Below are 12890 nucleotides of genomic sequence, written 5' to 3'. Positions count from 1 at the left end.
AGAAAACACAATGCTATTATTACAATCTCCTGATGATTTTATAGTATTTCACCTTTTAGAATGGTTTTTACACAGAAACATGGAATGGTCACTCATTTTGTAACTGATCATGTATACAGGGTACAAGTTTGGAGAAATACTACCTCTAGACCCATATAAAATAAAAAACCTGATGAAGATAAATACTATTTAAATGTTCTAAATACAGGACCTTTTTGAAGAGAGAAATAAAACACAATGTAGAGCCTCTGGCTTAGCGTGTATAACAAAAGGTGTAAGGATAGTGTATGGTTTTTATTTAAGTGAGAAATATTGGATGTTTAATGCACTTACTTGAAAAAGCAAATTGCAAAGTCCTGTCCTTTACATACTTACAAATGCAATATTTATTTTTGTAAATTAAATATTTCAGAGGTAGGAAAAATGTACACAACTTTAGTCAGAAGAATTTTACAACAGAAAAGTGAGATTTTGAACTGCTTTTAATAAAATAGTGTATGTATTGGTTGCTTTTTTGATGGGCTTTTTTAGTAACATTTAAGTGTAAGCCAGTTGGAATAGCACACACAGCTGCAGGAAAATAATGCAAATTTTGACATTTGAGGTTCAGTAAGTTGAAGCTTTGTTAACTTTTATACCAAAAAGCTAGTATTTTGTTGTAAGCAAGCAGCAGAATTAAGGAGACTATGCACTGAGCCTTAAAGTGAAGCAAGTCGGGGATGGTTGGTTTTCCTGAAGCCTGAGCATTTAAGTCAACTGACAATTACTTACCCTGCTTCTGAAGAGAACTACTACTCCTACATTTTTCAAAACTTTTTTTTCCTCTGTCTTTCCCACATTGGATCTTTGATATATCAGACCCAAGATATTCAGAGGCATGTGAAACGAATAGAAGTCCAACTCCTGTTGGAATCCAATGCAAGTTCAGTATCTTCCTCCTTCGAAAATCCCAGCCTACATGATCACCATATCTTTTTTTAATCTTTGGCATTGTTATCAATTGTAACATGAAAACTTTAACAAATACACAGTCATGGAGTGTAACTTAGATGAGGAGGAGTTTGGATATTTGAAGGAGGATGATTAAATGGTCTGAATTAGGCTGTGAAACATATTCTGGCTGTGGGAGGATAGAATTTGGCAATAACAGGTTGGCAGGACATAGGAATGCAAAGCTTTATTCTGGCTTCTCCTGTGATTTAACTGTATACCAGAGTGGGGGGAAAAACTTGAAGAATGCCTGTGAGGATCAGGGAGGAATGAATGAATACCTGCTCAGTGAAGAGGATTTCAGTTTGTCACTGCCACTCACCTTTTTGACCTCATGTGGGAACAGGTGGGAAGATAGGAAGGAAGATTATAATCTAGATGGAGTTATTAACAGCTATAATATAGATGCTCTTAAGAGAGAGATTTGCTAAGATATACTTGGGCTACAATTCTTCTGGGAATCCTAAGGGAATTGAACATGTAATAAAATCCTTTTGGATGTAAATCATTGGAACTTGGGTTCACTGATAAGTTACTAAGTTCAAACCAAAATCAATGTATTCAGTGATAATTATGCATTAATGATGTGTTCCAGGGAACTCGGGTGCTCAAGTAGTTACTTCAAGCCTCTTTCTTTTGTTCTTGAGATAGCAGTACGGGCTTATTTTTAGACTATATTCTTCACGTTAACTCAAATTTAAATGGATCCAGTCCACCCTAGCATCAAAATAAACATTTGTATGTATTTGATACATGTAAGATCTTGTCTTGTCTTTTGAGGTGCTAATGTGTAATTCTTTGAATGATCTTTCCTAGCTCTAGGGACAGCACTGTGTAAGGAATCGTAGCATTTGAGATTTACTACTGGTACCATTTAACACTGATATAGCATTTAAAACTGGCCAGCTTCACCATCTTGAGTTTAATATTCTTTTTATATGAGGTTTTTGTTTGTAGTGAGAAATCAAACAAAAATTTCTTACAGATGTGGAATGCCAAGACAAGTTTCCTCTTCTATCTTTTTCTTCTGAAGCTCTAAGAAGGGATTAGTGAAGAGAGGAAGCATAGCAGAACTGGATGCTCCCCTTGGTCAGGCAGACCTCCTTTTAGGAAGTTGCTAACCCATATGGTACACTTGGGATAGCTAAATTCCAGCATCTAAATGTGTGGAAGTATAGGAAGTATCTGATTTCCAGTCTTTAAGTATGGGGCAACTCACAGAAGTCTAGAAATCTAGAATCAGAATCTAGAGATCTGTGACTCCCTTAGGTCATCTATTCCCTATAGCAGCTTGCTATAGAAGGAAAGATCTGAGCTAAAATTGTTGGTAAAGAGACCATAGAATAAGATGTCTTCAGGTAATTTTGGAAAGCTTTCTTCCTCCCTAGCTCCCACAGAAATTCAGCTCTGCTACCAAGTTGAATTTGTACTGGTTTTCAGCCAGGAGAGTTGGAATGACTGGGGGTGACTGATCAAGGATGTGTCAGAGAGATGAAGCAGTTGTACTCTGGGAGTTCTTTTAAATTGGGAATCCAGGAATAAGCTTACTGTAGTGAGATTTTGCTGTCCCTCACATGATACATTGAAGGATGAGGTGTGTTCTGAAAGGTAGAAGCACTTGATTTCATTTCCTAATGTGTATATCCATATGTAAATGGCGAAAGAATTTTGCCTTTGAGGCACAAAATTGTAGAGAATATAAATTAACTTCAAACTGAAATTATTCATAGTTCTGAGCAAAAATAACATAATGGTTGTTATAACCATGTTTATGAAATGCTAAACTTTAACACACAGTAATCAGCCAAAGCTATAAGGCGGTGTAAAAGACTGCACACTTAATAATTGTAAATGTTACATGAGTGCGAGTCGCTTGATTAAATTTATTAGAAATGTGTTACGAGCATTTTAAGAAATAAAGCATTTATCACAAAATGATGATTTCTTCACTTAAGCTCATTAGGAAATCACACATCAATTCATGCATAATTACAGGGGAATTTCTGCCACTCACTACAAATCATTACCACATTAGCTAAAGTTGACTTAATTTATCTGTGATTTGGAAAAGGTGGTATCTAAATAGGAAAATTAGCTTATACAGAGGATGAAACTACCAACATCATCACAAAGGACTTAGCCTTCTCTTGCTTGTTAGGCAAAGATGTGCCTTTTAACTCTTTTATATGTAAACCTCATGCTTTTGAATGAGCTCTAAAGCTTTTCTTTCCATGTCAGAATCCCATATTATGGATCCATTGCCAGGTACTTAATGAATCGTTGATAGTCAAGGCACGTTTACTTGCGCCAGACATACTCATTGTTTTTAATGATCATTGCAGTTTGAGATTGAATTGAAAGGGTTTGGGGGAGGCTGGGAGATGGGGAAGGAACAAGTTTTGCAAGCACTGATAAACTAGTCCCACAGCAGCAGAGCAGAAAATGAGAATTCTGCCCATATCAGCAGCATTTGCGCTGCACTGTGTTTACATTCCCCGATGTTTACGGTGGACATACCTCTCCTGTGGTCTGTTGCACCTTCTCTATTTCCCAAACTTTACATAAGTTTGAGGATGGTGTGTAATTGATAGTGTTCAAGCTAAAGGTGTGACTGGTCACCAGGTGTTTATTTTACAGATAGTTTGAATATTTTCTGTTTGTTAGTTTGCAAGTACTCCTGTGAAGGGGTAAATAGGCTCAGAATAATTAGGCTGCATGCTCATCTGTCCAGGAGGTATGTAGAAATGTAGTTTTTGAGACTCAGGCCTGTATATTTAGAGAGAAATTGCTCTGTGACTTTACAGCCTTTCATTATGTGATGCATTACTTAGTTCAAGCATTTCCCGATTCTGTATTCAAGTGCTGTATCACTCTTACCATTGGAAAGTATTTATGTCACAGTTACGGAGTCTAATTAGGGTTTTTTGTGTTTTTTAATCTGGGACATTTCTGTGGTACACCTTACAGTTATACCTCAAGCAGTCGTGTTGGCACCTTGGAGGAAACAATGGGCTTTGCATGAAGAGGTGAAGGAAGTCAGATGAAGAAGGGGTGAAGGAAGTCAGATTCTTTTTCAATTGGCTTCGCTGTCAGAAATAATGTACCTGGAAATACACTCTCAGTTTTGTAGTGAAGTACTGATACTTTGCTTTCAGCAGCCCTCCTGAGGGGTTCTTGTGTGTCCTTTGTTTGGGGTCCTTTGTATAAGCTCGGGATCTGCAAGTTGAAAGTTATGCCCCTCCTTCCACATTAGTACCTCACATTTATAGACTGAAGCATTGTCTCCTGTTTCTTTCTGAATTTATCTCCCTGGCAACGTGAGACACTTGTGATTCTTTTGCCACTAACATTTTACTTCATTTATGGGCTTAAATACAATTTTAAAGGTTGTTAGTTTCTAAGTAAGATGTAATGTTGAATTATACATGGTAAATTCATGTTTTTTCTGTGGCATTAGTACATTTTCACATTGTTTTTCACATCTTTTAGTAAGGTAGGATGTGAGGTTGCATGAGATGACTGTGCCAATGAAATGGCTTGCTACTGCCAAAAGGGGTAGTCCTTCTCCCTCCTACTTTCTGATTCCTGTCTGACCCTTTGTTGAGCTGACTTGGCATACTAAACTGACAGAGAAATGTTCATGTTTTCAAAAAAAGAAAAAGCTTTCCTACCAGTGTTGCAAGTTAAAAAGCTCCTTGAGAAGTCCACCCATTTCAGTGCCTTTAAATTAATGGATTGGTTCAGGTGTCTTAAGAAACCTCATTAATATAGTCACAATGTCTCTTGAGTATATTTTAATAATTTTTTTTACTATTGTTCCTCATTCTATTATGATAAGTAATTTGATATAAGAATTATGATTGCCATTGAAATGGATTAATATGTTATAAAAATAAAGTAAATTTTACAAGAAATCTGAGATAGCTAATGCCACTTCCATTTTTAAGAACTGTAAGGTATCCACCTACATCCTAAATTTATAAGCAAATAATTATATCACAGTATCTTGTTAATAAACACACTGTCTATCCATTTAAAAATGAAGATTAGAGAAGGGCTTCTTAATTTGTACAGCTTTTATGCTTTTAGAGAATTTTCTTTCTTTAATCTTGGAACAGTCATTTGTAACCAAATTAGTGATTTAATATACTGAATGAATTACGTTCTTAATCTCATTGCATGTAAAACTCATGCTATATGCAGAATTCATGTTTTCAACTTTCATTGCTACTGGAATTTCAAGTTGGTTTTGATTAATCTTGAAGTGAGCATTGCATCCCATGTAGGAGGCAGTATATTTGACAAAGAATGCCAACTTTGGCAATGTATGAAGACGTAATGATAAAAAAGAAGAGGGGGGAGAAATCCAAGAAACCAATCTGAGCAGCCATTCTATCTGCGGTGACAGCAGCAGTTTAGTACATTGTATCAAAATGAATGGGCTTTGCATAATTGATTTCAACATACTAGTAGCCTGAGGTCTAAGCTGCTCTAACCCAGAACTTATTAGCCATGCTACAAAGACGGGAGAAAACTGTGCAAACTGCTACAGGGGAGGCAGAGAATAGCATTGCTATTAGAGTAAAAGCTTTAAAAGTAGGACAGAGCTACTAAGAGAAACCCCTTTTGTACATTTATTGGGGTTATTCTGTTCATCTCATTCAAATATCATAAAAAGCTATTTTAAAGTCTTTGTGCAATACCAAATACTCAGAATTAAAATCTTACTACTCAGTAGGTTTTATTACCTAATTCGAATGGCATCCCTGCACAAGTGTAAGAGCTGTGTTGTGAGATCCCTTGTAACTGGGATGTATTTTGAATAATCTCAGCAAAAATACAGATGCAAAAATGAGATGCTCTTTTGGGATCCACTTTACTTGCTTTTTGTTGCACATTCACACACTTGCAAATACTAGTTTTATTTAATAATATTCTGCTCTGGTGTGAATCAACAAGTGTGTTTCCTGGAGCTTCCTAAAGAGAAGAGGACTATGCACATCCCACAAGCACACACAACTATATTACAGAATGTGAAAATACTAATAGTTGGATGTGAAGTTATTGTGTTGAACAAATGAGAATATGTAATTTTAGTGTCCTGTTTTCTTGCAGCATTGTGAAAATATGTTACTGCATGTTACCTGTTTTGCTTTGCCTCTTCTGGATAGGTACCTGTGAGTGTATGGCGAGTCTGGATTCATGCAACAGGCTCCTGAGAGTAGAGTGATATATCTGATAGAGGAAAAAATAGATTAACTTTTCTGACTAGAATCAAAGATGGATAGTTGTAGGTGAAGGACTGGGAAATGAGATTTGCATGAATTAACGTGTTCAGTGTCAGGATTCCCAGGCTATTAAGACTTCTTCTTTAGAAGACCATGACAAAGCTCTTCATTAGTGTTTGTTCTGTCCTGGTTTTGGCTGGGATAGAGGTAATTTTCTTTCTAGTAGCTGGTATAATGTTATGTTTTCAAGTTAGTATGAGAATGTTGTTGATAACACACTGATGTTTTTAGTAGTGTTTAGACTAAGTCAGGGACTTTTCAGCCTCTCATGCCCAGACAGCAAGAAGGATGGAGGGGTACAAGAAATTGGGAGGGGACACAGCCAGGACATCTGACCCAGAGTGGCCAAAGGAATATTCCGTACCATATGACATCATGCCCAGTATGTAAACTGGGGGGAGTTGGCCAGGGGAGGTGAATCGCTGCTCCCAAACTACCTGGGCATTTGTTGGCGAGTGGTGAACAATTGCATTGTGCATCACTTGTTCTGTACATTCTAATTATTTTGTTATTATTATTGGCATTTTATTAGTAGTATTATTTTCTTCCTTTCTGTCTTATTAAACTGTCTTTATCTCAACCCACGAGTTTTACTTTTTTTCAGTTCTCTCCCCCATCCTGCTGGGTGGTGGGGAGTGAGTGAGCAGCTGCCTGGCACTTAGTTGCTGGCTGGGATTAAACCACGACAGTTATACTTCATCCAGCAATGTGAAATACTGATAGTGGCCCCTTTAAACGTGAGTATTCTGCATAGATCAGCCTCAAGCACCTTAATTATGCCCTTGCTCATATAAGGAGCCAAATGGTATTAAGAAGAATATTGTACATTTATCAGTAGTGGTAGTGTTTATTCTGAGTGGATCCAGTGCTGTGATTGACTGAATGAGGCTCAGTACTCTATAATTAGCAGACTTTATAACCTATTTTTAAAAAGTTTGACTAAGGAAAGTTTGAGTAAAGAGAATTCCTTGTTACTGGAAATGTTTTATTCATTTATTTTTTTATTTGCACTACTTTCACAGAATCTTTATAACCTTCACAGAACTGTGGAGATTGCTGAAATATCCTGTATTGCTTGAACAGAGACTACCTCAGAAAGACAATGAGGTGACTCTTTGGTGATTTTTGTTTGCTCTTAGGCTACTTAAGCTTGTGACATCCTTCACAACAGAGAGTTATGAATAGGTTCTGGTGATCCATTCTAATGGATGTATTGATCTATAGGACGCATTTTTAAGTATCTTTTCTGTTCTGGTAAAGCCATCAATTTGTTTCAGAGACTGAATCATGATTTTTGAGATTTATGCTGACATTATTAAAGAGGAAGAATATAGGCGAGGTTGCAACAGCTTTAAAAATATTCCGATACTGTTCTTCAGAATGTCTGGCACAGGTCATCAGCAAAAAGTTGTGTGGCTGTTCAGCTTTACCTTGCACAGCAGGTTTGACTGATAGTTGGGGGAAATCACTGTTAATAACAATGGTATGAAGGTCCTAGAGGACTGGTTGGAAGCAGCAGCAGGCCTGCCAACTTTTTTTTTCTTTTTTGCAAAGAAATCTAAGATAGATTTAATACCTTTTTACATTAAAATAAACACCAGTGGAAATTTTGGGCTAGTGTAACATGCCTTTTCCATCAAAGAAGCCTTGTCAAATGTTGGTGAAAACCTCACAATTCCAGTAATTCTTGATGTGGAATTCTTGCTCTGTGGAGTCCTGGATGATAAAGGTCAGTATGTGACATACATGGATAATTTCTTAAATTGTTTTTACATCTTTTCTCTGAAGTTTGTCCCTCAGAAGAGGAAACAGGCAAAATAATCAGGTTCAGTTTTGAAATGCAGAAGCCAATTGTGCACTGTTTTGAGCACCATCAAATCATGCTAACTTCAGCGGGGAGCTAAGAATCCTCAAAATGAGTGGTCACAGGAACATTGAAAAAGAAGGAAACACATCATCGTTTAATTCCTTTCTGTTTCAAGTGGCTTGCAACATTTGCCCACATACAGACACCAGCTTCATCTTGATGAAGCAGTCTTCTAAATAACCCTTTTAAAATATTTTGAAGAAACGTGGGATGAGAAATACAGAGAATCTTTGATATGAATCACAGCCTGTGCCTTCTTGCAAAGCTGGTCATCAAATCTGTTTAAAGACCTAGTAGGCTGGCTTGTGCTCCCCCAGCAGAACAAAATAGTGCTGATATAAAACGATGGCTAATTTTTCGAGGGTGATGTTTACAGTAGCTGTAATGGCAAGAATGTGGAAAACACAATTAAAAAGCTGAGTGTGTATGTGCTAATTATGAATGAAGATATTGTGATCTGGTGCTTTCTGTTATAGAGACCTCATTTTAAATTGTATACAACTTTTCAAATTATAAGCATTTGGGGTGAACTTCTTCAAGCCAAGCATCTCCCTCAGGCTGCATTGTGGGAGAGTTTCAAGTAAGTTTGTCCATTTCTGAGAAGGAGTGTAAGGAGTAAAGATGTTTTGCCTATCTTGAAATAAATGCATACTGTTTTGCTTTGGAAGTGTTGTGGTTTAACCCCAGCCAGCAACTAAGCACCACGCAGCCGCTCACTCACTCCCCCCCCACCCAGTGGGATGGGGGAGAAAATCAGGAAAAGAAGTAAAACTCCTGGGTTGAGATAAGAACGGTTTAATAGAACAGAAAAGAAGAAACTAATAATGATAATGATAACACTAACAAAATGACAGCAGTAGTAATAAAAGGATTGAAATGTACAAATGATGCGCAGGGCAATTGCTCACCACCCGCCGACCGACACCCAGCCCGTCCCCGAGCGGCCAAAATCCCTGCCCCCCCCTTCCTAGTTCCTAAACTAGATGGGACGTCACATGGTATGGAATACACTGTTGGCCAGTTTGGGTCAGGTGCCCTGGCTGGGCATGAGAAGCTGAAAAATCCTTGACTATAGTCTAAACACTACTGAGCAACAACTGAAAACATCAGTGTTATCAGCATTCTTCACATACTGAACTCAAAACATAGCACTGTACCAGCTACTAGGAAGACAGTTAATTCTATCCCAGCTGAAACCAGGACAGGAAGCTCTAGTCTGTTTTCAAGCAGAGACTTGAAATTTGTCAGAGACAAATCCAAGTCTACATTTAGCTATGTTAAGTTCTCCATTTTTGGTCAATTGTGAGCCTCCTAAAGTCTAAGCTAGCTTGCACAGCAGGCAGACTTGTCAGAACCTAATGGCTGAGTTCAAGATTCACAAAGGTGTTCAGTCTTCAGACGAGCTGTAGATTTCTGGGGTGGGGAAGTAGACATTTAGGTAAGAGCTGTAGGCCGTAAGCCTAAATACATTTGTGCATATTGCTGTAGGGCTCTGAAGATTCTGTGTCCACGCAGCATGTTCTGTCCCTTCAGATATTTTTGATGCCCACTCAACTGAATATGCTTTATCTTAGGGCTTTGGGGTGTGAGTTGGTTGCTCTCCAGGTTTAATCTTTTCCCGTTGCAGCAGTGTGCAGTGCCAGGACTGATTTTCCCCTTGTCTTCTCGGAGCTCTTGCTGTTGCAGCCTGAAGGAAAGCTGGCATGACGGCATGCTGAGCAGGGGAGGTTGGGTGCAGGAACTCCAGGAGGGGCCTGGGGAATTGGGGAGAGCAAGAAGGGAGGGGCAGGAGCTGGAAGGGGAGTTGGGGGGGGGTGTAAGTGGAAGAGAAATAGGTGAGGATCTTTGGAGGAGTAGAGGCAGAGGAGAGGGGACTGGGGACTAGTGCGTGGGAGAAGAGATAGCAGGCAGGTTGAGGGCAAGCAGAGCTGAGATTGAACAGGGCCCAAGGGTATGGGAGGGCAGGAACAAGCAAGATGGATGGAATACAGGAAAAGGGGCAGGAGCTGAAGTGGGTGGATGTGAATGGAAATAGAACAGGAATTGTGGCCTGGGGTACCAGTTTTTTTCTCAGCAAGTAGGAAATTCCAGAATGAAATAAAACCAGAATTAAGCTTGCTTGGGTGACATCTCTCATGTGCAGGTTAAATATTTGGTTTAATGATATATTTGTAAATACATACTTCTGTTAGAGTGTAGGATCTTTGGAGCTCTGATCCTGCTTGATTGTGATTGCTAAAATATTGTGTATGGTTTTGGCATGCTCATGTTTTTATTCTGTGAGAATAAATACGCAATTGCTACCATTTCCTAGTTGCATTACAATATTACATGTTAGCAGTTTTACTGAATCTCTCTCCTGTTCATTATTTTTGGTTTTTAGGTGTGAGGCTCTTTGTGTAGACCTGCAACAGTGGGCTTTCATAGATGTTTTTGTTTCTACTAAACACAATAGCTGTAATGAAAAGCTCTTTCTTCCATGAAACCATCGGGGTTTTTTTCCTACTCTGCCCTAGTTGCAGAGATATTCAGTACACAGAAAATGAGTTTAACAAAACATACATATGTACCCATATTAAATTTGTTTTATTCCACGATCAGCAGCAAACTGGTGTATTAGTAATAAAGCATGTCTCTGCCATGGGGCAGAGCTGAACTCAGAGGCAGGCTCATCCTCCACACCAGTGCCAGTGTTGCTAATTAGACAGCTGCCATGCAGGGTTGTTTGGGGAGGGGAAAAATCTTCCTATTTGCTGAATACAAGAGTAGACTGGGTTCGCCTACCAGCTGGTTCTCCAGCATTTTATATTATTTGTTCTCTTATCATTATTTCCCCCTTATCCACAGTTAACTCCCAGTAAAGGCATCTTGCCTCCAGCTATAAAAGCAAGAGAGAACAGGTATTCTGCCCTGAGAATGGTCTGATAAGGATTAGTGTAAAAGCTATGCAACTGGCATTGCCCTTCTCCCCTCCCCAGCCTTCCTGTGCTCACTCATGATTTAACGTTATTTCCATAGGCAGCAAGTGGTCTGGGACCTGGAATACTGAATTTACATCTAAACAGGAGGAAGATATGTGATGGTGCAAACACAGCTTCCAGTATGTATCCCCACTCAGTCAACTCTCCTTGGTTTTCTGACTAGTTTCTTATTGACTCATCTCTTTTCAGAAGGCAAAGAACCAGCCTTCTTGAGGAATACCTGTGGCCTTCTGTTGTCTTTGGCATGATACAAATGGAATTCTTTTCCCAGAAAATAAAATTACTTACAACTGACATAAACTTATTTAGCTAAGAATGTTGGAGGTGATGTTTCCCTGGATGTTGGATGACTTTGTTTTTCAGGCTTGTTATGAATTAAAGAGAAAGATTCCTCATATGGCTTCTCTCAGCATAACACTGAGTCTGGCTCTGCCATAGAGGATTTTCAACTAGAATTTGTTGGTCTGTTTGTGTACTCATATACATTAATGCGATATAAAAATTAATGATTTTAGTATGCTTACCTTGAGCTGTCTTGCTTTCAGGTATTCATGCACAGACCTGGCTTAAGAATTCTCAGAAGTGAAGGCAAAGTTGTGATTCTCTGCTCTGAGGATGAAGGCCAGGACAGGAAAGCCATTGCTGCTGTAGGGAGAGGAGAAGCACTGATGTGAGCTACCCTTCCTTCCCTCTCCAGGTAGCTGCTGCCTACATACTCCAGACCCTTCCTTGCTCAGCAGGGCAGGAGCAGTTGCCAGCATAGCTGTCCTTGCCAGAGGTGAGGTGAAGTAGGAGCTGGAGCTATATTGTTCTTCCCAACAGTAGGGTAACCTATATGGAATTGCTTTTCCCATGGGTAGAAACAGCCCTCCATAAACAAACCTTTACACTGCAGTTATTAGGAAAAAAGGAATTTGTTGTAAAGCAATAGCAAATAAGAATAAGTGACGTGTAATTTTTACTGTAGTGGTTTGGCTTAGTTTTGCCTATAGTCTCTATAAAGAATCAAGCTAATGGAGTCCTTTAAAGCCCTTGAATTAATGGTTCAAAACAGCTAGTAATTCGTGAGTGGCAGGCAGGATTTCTCTTTTCTACCCAAGTCTCCCCACTAAAAGTTTGTTTCTGCCTGTTGTTGTCTGTATGCTGCTTCATCAAGTAGTAGTTGTGGGCTAACTAAACACGACATGCATCATAGGCTGCTAGTGAGGGTGGTTTCCTTAGAAGCTGTGAAAGTCTCCATATAGTTGAATTGATACCTAAGCTTCGGCTTCCAAACCTGTATGCAAGATCCTGATTTTTCCAGGGTTCTGAGCAGCTGTTGGTCCTTAACAGTTCTGACACCCAGACCAGCTGTATGCATGCCAAAGTAGGACCATATTGACCTTTTGTGGTTAATATTACTATTGTTTTGAGAGCATACCTTACCTGCATATGTTCTTAGGTGTGCATGTGTTGAGCTTAAGAACTGGAAAAGAAAGTGATTTTATAGCTGCCTCTGGGTTGTACTCTTTCAGCATGGAAGTAGAAGAGCATGCAGTCCTGCTTATTTTGCATTTGTTTTTGCTAATTTAAAGGAAGAAAATCTCTGAAGGAGCAGCAGTGAGGGAGGATGAGCGATTTTCTGAACTTATGCATATTCAGTTACTGGTAGGTAATTCTTCTGAGAATTTCTTGGATATATACCTACTTGTGGATCTTTAACTCCAGATGCTAATTGAGAAGAGTGCTAATTAAACAATGACTATCCTTCCAAACTGCACCTCT

The 12890-nt window shown here is 38.9% G+C and overlaps 1 long non-coding RNA gene across 2 annotated transcripts in view; it reads left to right on the top strand.

Annotated features, from left to right (window-relative positions):
- The window catches only part of LOC142031984 (uncharacterized), a 242102-nt gene that overhangs the window by 176687 nt on the left and 52525 nt on the right, over positions 1–12890 (top strand). For both annotated transcript variants that reach the window (XR_012650689.1, XR_012650690.1), the window contains exons 4-6: positions 11164–11245; positions 11672–11904; positions 12701–12773. This is a non-coding gene — a long non-coding RNA (uncharacterized LOC142031984). The remainder of the gene's footprint in view (positions 1–11163; positions 11246–11671; positions 11905–12700; positions 12774–12890) is intronic.

Source organism: Buteo buteo, chromosome 1 (genome assembly GCF_964188355.1).
Source record: "Buteo buteo chromosome 1, bButBut1.hap1.1, whole genome shotgun sequence".
Taxonomy (NCBI): domain Eukaryota; kingdom Metazoa; phylum Chordata; class Aves; order Accipitriformes; family Accipitridae; genus Buteo; species Buteo buteo.
This window is presented reverse-complemented; position numbering and strand designations above follow the sequence as displayed.